At 43.6% G+C, this 17,854-nt stretch overlaps 1 pseudogene; it reads left to right on the forward strand.

Annotated features, from left to right (window-relative positions):
* Window positions 1-873: 873 nt before the first annotated feature.
* LOC139180572 (mas-related G-protein coupled receptor member X2-like) lies at window positions 874-2,785 on the forward strand (annotated as a pseudogene).
* The last annotated feature ends 15,069 nt before the right edge of the window (window positions 2,786-17,854 follow it).

The following is a 17,854-nucleotide window of genomic DNA, read 5'->3' on the forward strand; positions in this document are numbered from 1 at the left end:
CCTTTTCCAGTTCTATGGCCACTGCTGAGTTTTCCATATTTGCTGGCATATTGAGTGCAGCACTTTCACAGCATCATCTTTCAGGATTTGAAATAGCTCAACTGGAATTCCATCACCTCCACTAGCTTTGTTCATAGTGATGCTTCCTAAGGCCCACTTGACTTCATATTCCAGGATGTCTGACTCTAGGTGAGTGATCACACCATCTTGACTATCTGGGTCGTAAAGATCTTTTTTGTACATTTCTTCTGTGTATTCTTGCCACCTCTTCTTAATATCTTCTGTTTCTGTTAGGTCCATACCATTTCTGTCCTTATTGTGCCCATTTTGCCTGAAATGTTCCCTTCGTATCTCTAATTTTCTTGAAGAGATCGTTAGTCTTTCCCATTCTATTGTTTTTATATTTTATTTATTTTTAAGTATTTAGTATACTTGGATTTATCCTAACATTATTGCAAAGTATGTTTTCAACTTTATTTTAGATGATTATCAGTTGCCTCAATCCCATTCATTGAATAGTATATGTTTTACCCCCTACTTTAACATACACCATTTGTCATACAGTAAATTTCCATATGTATTTGTGTCCAATTCTGAGACTTTTCCACTGTAAGTTGTTTTATGTATGGATCAGTACTACAATGTTGTCCTCATTAAAGTTTTGTATTAATATAATGTTTCAATTGCCCTCTGTACTCTTCTTTCCAGAAGATGTATTTGTATTTGTGTGTGCACACTTAGTCGCTTAGTCATGTCTGACTCTTTGTGACCCCATGGACTGTAGCCCACCAGAGTCCTCTGTCCATGGGATTCCCAGGCAAGAATACTGGAGTGGGTGGGTGGCCATTTCCTTCTCCAAGGCATTTTCCTAACATGGGGATCGAACCCGAGTCTCCTGCATTACAGGCAGATTCTGAGCCATGTGGAACTCGGTAAGTATCTTAATCTCTGCAAGCCTCCTCCCCTTCTCTGTAACGTGGGGACAGTAACTCCTGCCTAGCAGGGTGGCTGTGAGAATGGATGGTCACACAGCAGGCGCTCACATTTTGTTTGTGTGCCCAGGAGCACCAGCGGGGAGTTTCTGAGCTTGGATCTGACCATCCCAGCCAGGGAGACTGAACTCATACTCAGGAGTCGAAGTGACAAGACCCTTTCTGAATATGACATACTGACCCTGACCCTGCTCTTGCTGAATATCCTCTCTGCCATGGGAGGCTTGGCAGGAAACGTGGTTGTGCTCTGGCTCCTGGGCTTCCCATGGGCAATGATATATCTTCACCATCTACATCTTAAACCTGGTGGAAAGCCAACTTTCTCTTCCTCTGCTGCCAGATTACAGACCACACACCTGGTCCAGGAGACACACATCACTTCCTGCCACAGCCACAACCCCATTGTTCTCAACTTTGTGCCTATCTTTGCCTATCTCTCAGGAGCTTTCTGGAGAAGGAAATGGCAACCTACTCCAGTACTCTTGCCTGGAGAATCCCATGGACAGAGGAGCCTGGCAGGCTACAGTCCATGGGGTCGCAAAGAGTTGGACATGACTGAGCAACTAACACACACACACACACACACACACACACACACACACAGGAGCCTTCTCAGTGCCATTAGCACCAAGTGCTACTTGTGTGCCCTGTACCCCCATTTGGCACTGCTGCCACTGCCCTAAACACATGTCAGCTGTCACAGGTGCCCTGCTCTGGGCCCTGTCCCTGCTGCTGAGGATCCTGGCAGGGAATTCCTATGGTTTCTTGGTTAGGGATTTTGACCGTGTTTGGTGTTGGATGTTTGATTTCATCATTGCTGGGTGACGGATGTTCTTATTGGTGGTTCTTGCTAGCTCCAGCCTGGCCCTACTGGCCAGGGTCCTCTGTGAGTCCCAGCAGGGGTGGCTGACCAGCCTCTGCATCCTGCTCATGGTGCTGGCCTTCCTCCTCAGCAGCCTCCCCTCAGCCATCCAAAAGTTTCTGCTGTACTGGCTTCAGGAGGATTTCAGTATGCCTTGTTTTAGGATGGGGATGGTCCTATAGAGCAGTGCCAACTCCGCTATTGACTTTTTTGTTGACTCCTTCAAGCATCAGAGGCAGGGGTGGCTGGCCCTCAAGTTGGCTTTTCTGAGAGCTTTGGACAACACAGCTGAGGTGAAGAAAAGCGGAGGAAGCCTTCCTCATGAAACCAGGGAGGTGTCAGTAATTTCATGTAGTGATTCTGTATTAACCAGGGTTCAGTCAGAGAAATAGTACTTACAGAAGATTCTCTGTATCATTGTGTAAATATATATATGTATATATATTGGGGTAAAGAATCCACCTGCCATTGCAGGAGGACCCAGGAGACATGGGTTTGATCCTGGGTGGGGAATATCCCCTGGAGGAAGAAATGGCAACCCACTCCAGTATTCTTGACTGGGAAATCCGATGGACAGAGGAACCTGGTGGACTACAGTCCATGGGGTCGTAAAGAGTCAGACACAATGGAGTGACTGAGCACATGTATATATATTTGACCCTACACAGTTTAGGTTCTGGTTAGACTGTCTCTATAAGGCTGTTGCCTGTTTGTCTGATGCTAGAGCTTGAAGCCCACAGGACAAGCCAGAACTCAGGAGCATGACATAAAGCCCATGAGAACCAGCCAGAACTTGTGTCAGTCTCTCTCAGCACCTGCAGTTCTGCTGAAGTCTGCAGAGGTTGGCTCCTTTCCTATGGAGCTAACCACACACCTGGTCCAGGAGTCAGAGAAGCTGCAGGAGTGTCAGGGGAATGTGGAGCAGCTGTAGGCCCAGCAGCTGCCTTGTGCCAATGAGATGAACCGAGAGAGAAACCACAACGCTCATGAACGTCCTGGTCCCCCAGCACCGACCTTCCACACATAGACACAGCAGGACTGCTGCTTCCTTTCCAACCGCCGCATCTTGTGCAAACTGGCTCTTGATGCCCATTTTAAGTAGAAGCATAAAGGGAAAGGAGTTGTGGGAAATGTAGTTCAGCCTAGCCAAGCTGACACTTCAATTTCAAACCCATCACGGTCCACTTGTTGTCACTGTGGCACCCATAACCACCTCCCTAAGCTATAGTTAATTTCAAATAAAGACAATAAAGCAAAACGAAGCTTCCCCTTAACATGACAGACTTATCCCGTAATACCTGAAATATACTAACTTTTTCTCCAAAAGAAGATACATCTTCTCATGGACTGTCAATCATTTATTTCTCTTTTCTTTCTAAGTATCTTTTCTATTCATTTTTATTAGGTCGTTTAGCTCTTTATATTGATTTGCTCAAGTTCTTCACATATTCTTAATAAACTTCTTTGTTGAATTCATGTCTCACAAATATTTTTCCTCAGTCTGGGATTTGCCTATTTATTGTTTAAATATCTTTTGTGGGGCAGTGAATTTTGTTTTTCATGAAATCTAAGTTATCAATTTTTACCTTTTACGTTTAGTGCTTTATGCTTTCTAAGACATCTTTGCCTACTCTGAGGAAACAAAAGTATTCTTCACATACTCTGTTTTCTTCTAACAGTATTATAATTTTTGCTCTTTCATATATTAATTTCTGTGCAGAGTTTGAGGAAGGGGTCAAGGTTCATTTTTCCCTATCAGTTATCTGGGTGTTCTAACTTGTTTGTTGAAAAGACCTTCCTCCCTCCCCATTAAATTATTTAGCCCCTCTGTCAAAAACTATAAGTATGGGTCTATCTCTGGATGTTCTGATCTATTAGTCTATTCCAACAGTCAGCAAACTACAGCATACGTGCCAAACCCAACTGAGTTCTGTTTCTTGTAAATAAAGTTTCATTGGAACATAACTATGCCTATTCGTTTATATATTTCCTGTGGCTGCTTTTGTGCTAAAACAGCAGTGTTGAATAATTGTAACAGAGACTATATATGGCTTCAAGACTGAAATATTTACTATCTAGTCCTTTCCAAAACAAATTTGCTGATCTCTGGTCTATTTTTAAACCAACGTCCACTGTTCTGATGACTGTAGCTTTGCAGTAAGTCTTAACATCAGGTGGTGTATACCCTCTAAGTTGGGGGATGCTTATTTTAGCCCTTGCATTTGCATATAAATTTTAGAATGCTAAGTCACTTCAGTCATTTCTGACTCTGTGCGACCCCATAGACGGCAGCCCACCAGGCTCCCCCGTCCCTGGGATTCTCCAGGCAAGAACACTGGAGTGGGTTGCCATTTCTTTCTCCAATGCATGAAAGTGAAAAGTGAAAGTGAAGTCGCTCAGTCGTGTCCGACTCTTAGTGACCCCATGGATTGCAGCCTAACAGGCTCCTCCATCCATGGGATTTTCCAAGCAAGAGTACTGGAGTGGGGTGCCATTGCCTTCTCCGAATTTTAGAATAAACTTCTCAATTGCTATAAAAATCCTGATGGGATTTTGATTGTGTTTAATCTATTAATTAATTTGGATGTAAATGATATCTTAGAATAAAGAGTCGTTGAATTCATAAACATGGTATATATTATGTAAATTCATAAACAAGGTATATGGATATATCTTTCTTCATTTTTCTCACCAACTTTTTATACTTTCTACCATAAAAGTCCTGCATATCTTTTGTCAAATTAGTAGTTTATGATTCCTGATGCTATTACATATGCCATTTTTTAACTTCATCTTTCTGATTGTTCACTGCTAGAATACAGAAATACAACTGAGAGCAAAATGGCTGGATGGGAGGCCCCTGACTTTGGCTCCTCGCACCGAGGATCTGTTCCCTCTGAGAGAAATCCAGAGGTGAGTTGAGTGACTCCTACACATCAGGCAACTGAGAAAATGGGAAGAATTTATTTTCGCTTATGAGGAAGAAGGAAAGAAAAAGAAAAGAAAGGTGAGGAGAGCTACAAAGATGGCAGATGCCTGGCTGGGTACCTGGAAGCATAAAACACCAGTGAGAAACCTCTAGTGTGGAGGGCTAAAAGGGTACGTGAATATTTACACATAGATGATTTGTTTATGTGATATATTAATAACATAGGGCCTCTTTCCATGACCTCAAATCTTCAATGATGTCTATACCACACTTACAAATATAAATGTGGGTAGGGTTGTAGGTGGAGAGGGGAATTGTGTGTGTGTGTGTGTGAGTGTGAGTGTGTAAATCAAGTTAGACGAACCCTCCTTCTAAGAAGACACACTAGAGGAAAAAAGAGATCAGCTATAAACCAGATCTGGAAACAGAGGTTTTTAAGACCCAAGATGATGGTTCATCCATGGCAGTATGAATGAAATACGTGGGGAAAAAAGACATTCAGAGTTGGGAACAAAATGATGCCAGAAATGAGGCTGAAGTGCCGATCATGCAAATCCCCTGGGGCCAATCCCACAGGACCGAAGTCTCGTCAGTCACACATTCATGATACAATACAGGTCATCATCCCAAGGGAACTGCAATTGTACTTAGATCAGATGTACTCAGCCCCAAGGACACTCTCCTAACTGAACATTCTCAAGCACATCTTGACAAAAGACGCACATGTGAACTTCCGCAATGACTTCTGACACCAACTATCTGGAGTTAGGCTACCCCCACAGGTGAAGGGCACAACCCTCACAAAACTGCCCTCACTTCTGACACCAGCCACAAGTTCGGGGGACCCCTGGCCAGCCTCACTTCTGGGCAGCTGGCTAGAAATTCAGTAGTTTGGACTATCCCTTCAGCTTCGATAATTCTCTGGAATAATTCACAAAACTCAGGAAAATACTATGTTTATGACTGCATTTTTTATAGCAAAAGGAAACCAATCAGAATCGGCCAAAAGGAGAAGCACATAGCAGGACATTTGGGACAGTTTCAAACATGAAGCTTCCATTCCCCTCAAGAATGCGTCACCATCCTGGCACTCAATGGGTGGCAATATGCAGAGTGTTGCCAACTAGGGAAACTCACATGAGCTCCAGTATGCAGAGTTGTTAACGGGAGCTACATTATGTAGGCAGGATTAATTTTATTTTCTTGGGTTCCAAAACCACTGTGGACAGTGACGGCAGGCATGAAGTTAAAAGACGCTTGCTCCTTGGAAGAAAAGCTATGACAAACCTAGACGGCATGCTGAAGAGCAGAGATATCACTTTGCCAACAAAGGTCCAAATAGCCAACCTAGTAGTCATGTATGGATGTGAGAGTTGGACCATAAAGAAAACTGAGTGCTGAAGAACTGATGCTTTTGAACTGTGGTGCTGGAGAAGACTCTTGAGAGTCCCTTGGAAAACAAGGAAATCAAACCAGTCAATCCTAAAGGAAATCAACTCTGAATATTCACTGGAAGGACGGATGCAGAAGATGAAGCTCCAATACTTTGGCTACCTGATGCAAAGAGCCAACTTACTGGAAAAGCCCCTGATGCTGGGAAAGATTTGAGAGCAAGAGGAGAAGGGATTGACAGAGGATGAGATGGTTGGATGGCATCACTGACTCAATGGACATGAGTTTGAGCAAACTCCAGGAAATCGTGAAGGACAGGGAAGTCTGGTGTGCTGCAGTCCATGTGATTGCAAAGAGTCAGATATGACTTAGGGACTAAGCAACAACAATTGACTCATTGACCATGTGGCTGAACTCAATCCCCAGACCCCTCCCACTCCCCAGGACTCGAAACCTCAACCCTCTAATAACATGGTTGGTCTTTCCAGCTTGGCCAGCCCCATCCTGAGTCATCAAATTAGCATAAATTATCCAGGGCTCACCATGAATCACCTCATTACCATAAACTATCAAGTTTAGTCTGAAAGACCCACCATGAATAGTAAATTCACTCTCATCACACTGGAAATTCCAAGCATTTAAATGCTGCCTCCCAGGAACCAGAGGCAAAGGCCAGTCAGATTCTTTTTAACACCTCTCACTGGTTACTTGGGGCTTCCGTGATAGCTCAGCTGGTAAAGAATCCACCTGCAAGGCAGGAGACCCCAGTTCTATTCCTGGGTTGGAAAGTTCCCCTGGAGAAGTTCCCATGGGTTGGGAAGTTCCCCAGTATTCTTGGGCTTCCCTGTTGGCTCAGCTGCTAAAGAATCCTCCTGCAATGCGAGATACCTGGGTTTGATCCCTGGATTGGGAAGATCCACTGGAAAAGGGAACAGCTACTCACTCTAGTATTCTGGCCCGGAGAATTCCATGGACTGTATAGTCTATGGGGTCACAAAGAGTCAGACACGACTGAGCGACTTTCACTGACTGACTGGTTACTTCTAACAACAGCTCTCAATCTAGACTACTAGGGCCAGACCAAAGTACAAATCAGAAAACAAAACAAAAACATTCTCAATGGAGAACTGCAGCTGTCTGTTTATGCTGGAACAACTGAAAGCCTCTCTCTTTAAATTCTAGGGAGAAGATCTCAGCCCAGCCCCAGAATAGCATCTCAAAGGTAAAGTAGGAGCAGGGTTCAAGGTTAGTTCAGTTAAAACGCACTAAGATCAAATATTGGCTATAAGGGTACGGGATTAAGAGGAACAAACTCTTTTACATATAAAATAAGCTACAAGGATATATTGTAAAACCTGGGAAATATAGCCAATATTTTATAATAACTATAAGTGGAGCAAACCTGTAAAAATTGTGAGTCACTATATTGTACATTGCAATGGTACCCCACTCCAGTACTCTTGCCTGGAGAATCCCATGCACAGAGGAGCCTGGTGGGCTGCAGTCCATGGGGTCGCTGGGAGTCGGATGCGACTGAGCGACTTCACTTTCACATTTCACTTTCATGCACTGGAGAAGAAAATGGCAACCCACTCCAGTGTTCTTGCCTGGAGAATCCCAGGGATGGGGGAACCTGGTGGGCTGCCATCTATGGGGTCTCATAGAGTCGGACATGACTGAAGCGACTTAGCAGCAGCAGCAGCATATTGTACATTAATTCTACCATACTTCAATTAAAGGAAAAAAGATCAAATATTGGCCCCTTGTACATAAACTGTTTGTGTAAAGTTGGGTTCACCCCTTCTCTCTTTGGCATCAGCATCACCTTCCATAGAAGGAGGGGTACGGACCATAGAGCCTCCACATACCTTCCACTCAGGGATTAAATGGCTCTGTGCTTTCTGTGCTGTGAGCGAGATCTTAGTTTATGTTGACAGCTTAGGCCTTCTGTCCCTTTGCCTATCATCCAAGTGTCCTCGGCCTGCAACGGCTTGAAGCAGGGCTTGGGTTCCCAGCTGGCAGTAAGAGCACCAAATCCCGACCACTACACCAGTGGTCAGTGACAAGGGCCCTGGCTGTTCAGCACCGCAGATAAGAATGTCCACAGAGACAGAAAGCAGTGAAACAAATAAAGTATTTACTAAGAAGGAGTACACTAAGTGTGGATAGACACACAGGCAGACTCAGAGACAGAGGGTCGCCGAGTCACGCCATCATGGCAGTTTGAATTCCCTGTATGGGGCATTTCTTCCAGGTTTCCTAGCCAATCGTTTCGATCTGCCTGGTTCACAGTCCACATGTGGTATATCTGGATCCTCCCATGTGTGCCCATCCATCTCTTAGCCAAGGTGGATCCTACTGAAGAGGCACATGGGTAGAGCATCCCTTGACATCGTTCATCTTTAACCTGCTAGGAGCCTTTATGCATACGTGGGGTTGGGAGGGCTCCTCACTTTGAGAATGAGAAATACATGGTCTGGGCAGGGCCCGGCCTCCTCGCTTAATTGTCCCACTATTCTCATTCAGAGTTTTGGTCCACAAGGAACGAATCTCCCATCATTTTACCCGGGGATGGGGGGCAACTACCTCCTCCCTCACCAGAAGCCTCTTATTGTTCTCCACTCAAAGCAGCCCCCTTCTTGAACATACACTTCACTTACTTCTCCTGTTGTTGAACATAATTTTCTTTCTGGGTGGTTCCCCCTGATTCTAGGTTTTATCTGCAAGGTCAAGCTGGACTATAAATAAAGCACACTCAGAATGCCATTGAAAGCTTCCTTTGTCTGGTCTCCCCAGCTTCCCCAACCTTAACCTCCCAGATGATCACAGCCTCCAGTCACCGCATCCTCAACTCAGCTCAGCCAGGTGTGACCTGTAACAGCTAATCTTCTGCCCTCACCTCTACCTCAAACTAAATTTAATCTGTCTTCATCCTTTATTCTAGTGCAGGAATCAACATTTTCTGTAGATGGTCAGATAGAAAATGGCTTAGGCTTTGTGGGACACAGGATCTTTGTTGAAAAGACTCAACTCTGCCTCTACAGCATGAAAGCAGCCATAGACCACACCTAAGCAAAGGGGATGGGGCTGTGTTCCGATGAAACTTTATTTACAGATACAGTTTTGGGGCTGGATCTGGCCTCCAGGCTGTCATTTGCCAACCCCTGCTTTAGTGAAGCAGGTTCTCCAAGGATCGTGGAACACACATCTGTGTGAGGGGAAATAATGGTAACAGTCACCGCTTAGCTGAATTGTATGTGTCATCTCATCTCATCCTCGTCATCACCCAGATAAATAAGCGATAGGGACTAGAGGAGGCCTTGAGCTCTGCTGCCAGGTTGGTATGAGTGAAAATCAAGAATACAGGGAGACCCAGGGGCCAGAGGGCAAAGGCACAGCTGATAATAACAGATAACAATGGCTGTGCCTCCAGTGTGTGCCAGGCACTATGTACCTTGTTCTTATCTCAACTATCCTAAGAGGCAGTTTCTAACACTATCTTCTCTTTCTAGACAAAGAACTAAGGCACAAAGCATTAACTGAGGCCATAAAGCTTTAAAGTCAGAACCCAGGGACTTCCCTGGTGGTCCAGTGCTTAAGAATCCATCTGCCAATACAGGGGACATGGGTTCAATCCCTGGTCTGGGAACTAAGATCCCACAAACTACAGAGCAACTAAGCCCACACACCACAACCACTGAGCCTGGACACCTAGAGCCTGTGCTCTGAAATGAAATAAGCCACCACAATGAGAAGCCCACGCACCGCAACTAGAGAGTAGCCCCTGCTCATCACAATGAGAGAAAGCCCATGCACAGCAATGAAGACCCAGTGCAGCCAAACATAAATAAATAGTTTTTAAAAGATCTGCTCTACATTCAGACCCCAGATTTATTGCCAAACAGCCTATCTTTAGAATCCCTGATGGTCAGCATGAATCTCTCTTGATTCCCCAACAACCTTTCAGCTAGGTTACACATAAAAGGAAAAAAGTTATCATTTCTAGTCCACAATAAAACAAAGTAGACAACCACAAGTTACATGGTGTGTATGTATTTGAGTGTTTATGAGGGTCTGTGTGTGAGTATGTAAGCACGTGGGGGAGGGTAAGAGAGTGGAGGGAGGACGTTGAATTTACCAAAAGGTAAATTTCAGACGCACCTCGGAAGAATGGTCAATTAAGTCTTGAGCTAGAAACAGAAATAGGTGAATGCAAGTGATCAGGAAAAGAAAACAGTGTCCAAGACTCTCAGTTCAGTTCAGTTCAGTCCCTCAGTCATGTCCGACTCTTTGCAACCCTATGAATTACAGCATGCCAGGCCTCCCTGTCCATCACCAACTCCCGGAGTTCACTCAGACTCATGTCCATTGAGTCGGTGATGCCATCCAGCCATCTCATCCTCTGTCATCCCCTTCTCCTCCTGCCCCCAATCCCTCCCAGCATCAGAGTCTTTTCCAACGAGTCAACTCTTCGCATGAGGTGGCCAAAGTACTGGAGTTTCAGCTTTAGCATCATTCCTTCCAATGAACACCCAGGACTGATCTCCTTTAGGATGGACTGGTTGGATCTCCTTGCAGTCCAAGGGACTCTCAAGAGTCTTCTCCAACACCACAGTTCAAAAGCATCAATTCTTTGGCACTCAGCTTTCTTCACAGTCCAACTCTCACATCCATACATGACCACAGGAAAAACCATAGTCTTGACTAGACGAACCTTTGTTGGCAAAGTAATGTCTCTGCTTTTGAATATGCTATCTAGGTTGGTCATAACTTTCCTTCCAAGGAGTAAGCGTCTTTTAATTTCATGGCTGCAATCACTATCTGCAGTGATTTTGGAGCCCCAAAAAATAAAGTCTGACACTGTTTCCACTGTTTCCCTATCTATTTCCCATGAAGTGATGTGGTCCACTGGAGAAGGGAATGGCAAACCACTTCAGTATTCTTGCCTTGAGAACCCCATGAACAGTATGAAAAGGCAAAATGATAGGATACTGAAAGAGGAAGTCCCCAGGTCAGTAGGTGCCCAATATGCTACTGGAGATCAGTGGAGAAATAACTCCAGAAAGAATGAAGGGATGGAGACAAAGCAAAAACAATACCCAGCTGTGGATGTGACTGGTGATAGAAGCAAGGTCCAATGCTGTAAAGAGCAATATTGCATAGGAACATGGAATGTCAGGTCCATGAATCAAGGCAAATTGGAAGTGGTCAAACAGGAGATGGCAAGAGTGAACGTCGACATTCTAGGAATCAGCGAACTGAAATGGACTGGAATGGGTGAATTTAACTCAGATCACCATTATACCTATTACTGCAGGCAGGAATCCCTTAGAAGAAATAGAGTCGCCATCATGGCCAACAAAAGAGTCCGAAATGCAGTACTTGGATGCAATCTCAAAAACGACAGAATGGTCTCTGTTCATTTCCAGTGTTCTTGCCTGGAGAATCCCAGGGACAGGGGAGCCTGGTGGGCTGCAGTCTATCGGGTTGCATGGAGTCGGACACAGCTGAAGCGACTTAGCAGCAACAGCAGCAGCAGCAGCAGCCAACATATATAAACAGCTCATGCAACTCAACATCAAAAAAACACACACCTGGATTAAAAATTGGGCAGAAGAACTGAACAGACATTTTTCCAAAGAAAGGTAGATGGTCAACAGGCAGAAGAAAAGATGCTCAACATCACTCATTATCAGGGAATCCAAATCAAAACCACAATGAGATATCATTTCACACCTAGCAGAATGTCTATCTTCAAAAAGAACATACATAGCAAATGCTGGCAAAGATGTACAACAAAGGGAACCCTTGGACACTGTTGGTGGGAATAGAAACTGGTGCAGCCACTGTGAAAACCAGTATAAAGGTTTCTCAAAAAACTAAAAATAGTACTATCCTTAAGACTCAGCAATTTCACTCCCGGGTATATATCAGAAAAAAAAAACAGAAAGAATAATTCAAAAAGATGCATTGACCCCAAAGTTCCTAGCAGCATTAATTATAATTGCTGAGATAGAGAAGCAACGTAAGTGCCCATCAACAGATGACTGGATAAAGATGTGATATATCATGGAGCATTACTCAGCCATATAAAACAAAGAAACTTTGCTAACTGCAGCAACATGGATGGACTTGGATGGTATTATGATAAGTGAAATAAGTCAGAGAGAGAAAGACAAATACTGTACGAAGTCACTTAAATGTGGAATCTAAAAAATGCAACCAACTAATGAATACAGCATAAAAAGAAGCAGACTCACAGATATAGAGAACAAACTATGGTTATCAGTAGGGAGAGGGAAGGGGGAGGGTAAGAGGGGCAGGGAAGGGGTAGGGGGTAAGAGGTACAAACTATTATGTATAAAGTAACATACAAAGATGTACTGTAAAACGCAGGGAATACAGCCAATATTCCATAACAACTATAAATGGAGTATAACCTTTAAAAACTGTGAATCACTATATTGCACACCTGTAACATATAATATTGGACGTCAGCTGTACTTTAGTTATAAAATTTTTAAAGCTAATCTCAGAAGGCTATTTATGATGCCATCTATATAATGCTCTTGAAATGACAAAATTATAGAGGTAGATAATAGTTCTGTGGATACCAAGAACAAGGTTCAGTTCAGTTCAGTCGCTCAGTCGTGTCCGACTCTTTGCGACCCCATGAATTGCAGCACGCCAGGCCTCCCTGTCCATCACCAACTCCTGGAGTTCACTCAGACTCACGTCCATCGAGTCAGTGATGCCATCCAGCCATCTCATCCTCTGTTGTCCCCTTCTCCTCCTGCCCTCAATCCCTCCCAGCATCAGAGTCTTTTCCAATGAGTCAACTCTTCGCATGAGGTGGCCAAAGTACTGGAGTTTCAGCTTTAGCATCATTCCTTCCAAAGAACAAGGGAGGGGGCAGTGAAGGGGAGAGTTGTGACTACAAGGATGGTACCAGGGACCTTTCTGATGATGGAATAGGTTTGTATATCGATTAAGTGGTGTTCTGCCTCTTTATTTTACTTTTAATTTCTGAGTCACACTGGGCTTTTGTTCTCATGATTACATTGTCCTGTGAGCACTTGCTTTCAATTTTTTTTCCTCTGGTTTTCACACATCAACTCACATGCGTAATAAGCTATTACAAAATTTTGGTTAGTATAACAAACTTTAGTTTCGGTGTCTCTGGGGATTTGTCCCATTATTCATCAGGTAGCAAAGAGCTGCTGCTGCTAAGTCACTTCAGTCGTGTCCGACTCTGTGCGACCCCATAGACGGCAGCCCACCAGGCTCCCCCGTCCCTGGGATTCTCCAGGCAAGAACACTGGAATGGGTTGCCATTTCCTTCTCCAATGATGAAAGTGAAAAGTGAAAGTGAAGTTGCTCAGTCGTGTCCAACTCTTAGCGACCCCATGGACTGCAGCCTATCAGGCTCCTCCATCCATGGGATTTTCCAGGCAAGAGCACTGGAGTGGGGCGCCATTGCCTTCTCCGAGCAAAGAGCTAAGATGTATCAATAACTTGATGTTGACAATGGTGATTATGGTGATCATGATGGTGATAATAAACACAGCTGACATCTGTGCATCACTAGTAGTGTTAGATAGTGTCACTAGTATCACCATATAGATGAAGACATTTAATTCCCTAACAACTTTCTGAGCTAGTATAAAATGAATGAGTTATATATCTGTGATACTATTTTTTGTTGTTCAATAAAACTGTATTTAGTCCATTTAAAGGACAACTTTTATCCTTAGTTTGTCCTTTCCATATTTTTCTAATCAACATTATTAAACTAAAATTTATATATCAAAAATGCACCCATTTATGTATATATGTATCATCAAAATGAACTTTGACATGTATCACCACCACCAGTCGAGATACAGAACTTTTCTATTACTCCAAAAAGTTCCCTCATGCATTGTTGTAATCAATCTTCCAACTCCGTCCATTGCCCCAGACAACCACTGATCTGTATTCTGTTATCAAAGAATAATTTTTCCTGATTTAGAAAGGACAATTGTGTGGTGTCAGAGAAGACTCTTGAGAGTCCCTTAAACTGCAAGGAGAGCACACCAGTCAATCCTAAAGGAAATCAGTCCTGAATATTCATTGGAAGGGCTGATGCTGAAGGTGAAGCTCCAGTACTTTGGTCATCTGATGTGAAGAGCTGACTTCTTAGAAAAGACCCTGATGCTGGGAAAGATTGAAGGCAGGAGAAGATGAAGATGAGACGGTTGGATAGCATCACCAACTTGATGGACATGAGTTTGAGCGAGCTCTGGGAGTCGGGAAGCCTGAGTACTGCAGTTCATGGAGTGGCAAAGACACGACTGTATGACCGAACTGAACTGCTTACACTGTGTGATCTTCTATGTCTTCTTCGTTGAATGCATCTAACTTCATTCCTTTTATTCCTAAGTTGTGCTTCATTGTATGTACCAAAATTTGTGTGTATATTTACTTGCTGTTGGGCTTCCCTTGTGGCTCAGATGGTAAAGAATCTGCCCACAATGCAGCAGACTGGGTTCAGTCCCTGGGTCAGGAAGATCCTCTGGAGGAGGAAATGGAGACCCACTCCAGTATTCTTGCTTGGAGAATTCCATGGACAGAGAAGCCTGATCGGCTACAGTCCATGGGGTCGCAAAGAGCCAGACACGACTAAGCGACTAACACTTTCACCTGCTGTTGAACATTTGGAAATATTTGGAAATGTTCAAATCTTTGGAAATTGTGAAGAAAGTGGCTTTGAACATTCATGAATATACATATATTGAATATGTTTATATATGAACATATATATTCAAACATACATACAGTTTCACCTCTCTTGGGTAAATACCTAGGAATGGGATTTTAGGGCCAAGTGGAAAGTATGTATTTATCCTTATAAAAATGTGCCAGTCTGTTTTTCCAGGTAGAGCAGACATGGGTGGTGAGCTGTCCAGATCTCTGAAGCTTCTTTTGTGGTCTTGGTTTCATTTGTCCATCCGCCAGCTGGTGCAGTAGCCACTGCTAGCAGCTCATACCTGCAATCTTCTCCAAAGGTTTGTCTTTGGGTGACTGGGGCCACCTCACCAGGAGATGCCTGGCTAATGGGGAAGTTAAAAACCTTTCTTTCTTGCCTCAAGATGGGACAGACTCCACATAATAGCTTACACTCAAGGTCAAGATCAGATTTGACTTTGCCTAAAACCATTGCCATATTTAGCTCTGCCCCTTCCCTATTCACTTCCCTTGCTCTTACAGATTACTCCTGAGAACACTCCACTAACGAATCCCAGGAATCCCCATTTCAGGCTCTGCTCCTCAGAACAGCCTATAGGATGCTACCTCTACCAAAGTGAGAAGAAGTGAATGAGGAGGATGACATCAGGTAGCTGAGAAGCTCCATGGAGGCTGTCCTCTGGAGGCTAGAGTTGGCAATGGGAGATGCTGTCACAGAACTGAGTTCCCTGCTTTCAACAAGGACAGTAGGATTCTGCAGTAGTAGAGACCAAACAGCGGCATTAATCTTTAGAGACAAGAGAGCCTTAATTAACCACAACGAGCAACATCATCAGAACAGCAGCCAGGGGACCTAACCTGGGGACTCTATGGAGATGGGCCCGACCTGAAGGACTCTAGGGCACAGTATTCCCTGGGGCAATAAAGACCTTCAGGCATCAAAGATATCACTTACTATACATAACCAAAAGAAATCAAGAATGAATGAGTAGAAGGCTGAGGTCAGTCACCTCAATAGAGTGTCATGATACCTCACCTTGTTTTCAGACTATGAGCTCGGTCTCAGACCCAGAGCCCATCAACTGAGAGGCTGATGAGCTCATGCAAGGATGACACCAGAGCAGGGGGTGAGGCAGAGCAGCAGGATCAGGGCTCCATGCGGAGGGGTCCAGGCAGAGAGCTGGCCCAGTGGGGTCAGGTTATGGGTTATATTCCAGAGCTTTAGCAAATAAGTAAATATATCAAGCTTAATGAGAGCCAGCTATGAATACTGTTGGACTGATGCTGGATTGGAATTGGAGGTATAGATATAAACTAATGGTTTTCAATACATACAAATGGAAATGTCCATATTTATCTGTGTGTATATGCATACACACACAAATGCACATACACACAGATGTATATATAGACATACACACACACACATATATATGTATGCATGTATGCAGGTACATAATTTCAAGGTGACTGCAGCCATGAAATTAAAAGACACTTGCTCCTTGGAAGAAAAGCTATAACAAACCTAGACAGCATGTTAAAAAGCTAAGACATCACTTTGCTGACAAAGGTCTGTCTAGTCAAAGTTATGGTTTTTCCAGTAATCACGTACAGATACAAGAGTTGGACCATAAAGAAGACTGAGCACCAAAGAATTGATGCTTTTATACTGTGGTGTTGGAGAAGACTCTTGAGAGGCCCTCAGACTGCCAGGATATCAAACCAATCAATCCTAAAGGAAATCAATCCTGAATATTCATTGGAAGGACTGATGTTGAAGCTGAAGCTCCAATACTTTAGCCACCTGAAAAGCTGATTCACTAGAAAAGGTGCTGATGCTGGGAAAGATTGAAGGCAGAAGAAGGGGACAACAGAGGACAAAATGGTTGGATGGCATCCCTGACTTAATGGACATGAGTTTGAGCAAGCTCCAGGAGATGGTGAAGGACAGGGAAGCCTGGTGTGCTACAGTCCACGGGGTCGCAAAGAGTAGGACATGACTAAGCGACTGACCAACAACAAAGGCAGGTACATGTCTGGTTCTGACAACTGAGGGGGCCTGGAAGCAGTAATACTCTAATAGGTATTTCGAAATACCACTGTCCATTTAGAGAACGTAAGACTGCTTGGGGGAAAAAGTGGCTGATTTCAGGACTAAAACAGGAAAAGAACAAAGTGACCCTGGAAAAGTCTTACTATTCTAGAAAGTAAGAAAATGTTCAAAGAATGATGGAGACATGTAAAATGAACACAGAAGCCAGTTCGATGGAACTCTCACTGGAAATATCCTGTACAATTTGAAATCACCAAAATAAATAATTGATAGTACCAGATTATAATCTGTGAATAATAAACATCAGTGAGTCCACAATGACACAAATAGATAAGTTAGTGAAATAAACAGGGAAAGGAAAAAGTGTTTCCTTTCAGTCTAATGCCAAGTGAAAATTGATGGAATTAGAAAATCAACATTTGGCAACCACTGAAGTAATAATTAAGGCAAGAAATAGCAAAGGATGCTAAAACTAGTGTGCTAAAATGGGATGAGGAACGGAGTTTATGATAGCTGCAAAGTATTTCCCAGCAAAATTCTTACTATTTACAAAAGGCAGAAAAGTAGCTACAGTGGAGAAACACAGCAGACACTATCTCAATCAAGTGATCAAATTAATACCACCAGTGACAGGACAAATCCACACCATGTGGGGTTGCAATCAGAAAAACACAGCATCACTTCTGCAGTATTTTGGCCCAAACGGATAGCCCAGGTCTAATCATATGTAACTATTAAACAAAACCATTTTGAGGGGCCTTTGACAAAAATACTGGCCTGTGCTCTTCAAAAAAGATGTAAAAGTCATGAACGTTAAGGGAAGATGGGGAAGCTACTGCAGGCTGGAGGAGACCACAGAAATCGGTCATGTGAATGGGACATGTAATCCTGGACAAGAT

This window comes from Bos indicus, chromosome 29 (assembly GCF_029378745.1).
Source record: "Bos indicus isolate NIAB-ARS_2022 breed Sahiwal x Tharparkar chromosome 29, NIAB-ARS_B.indTharparkar_mat_pri_1.0, whole genome shotgun sequence".
NCBI lineage: Eukaryota > Metazoa > Chordata > Mammalia > Artiodactyla > Bovidae > Bos > Bos indicus.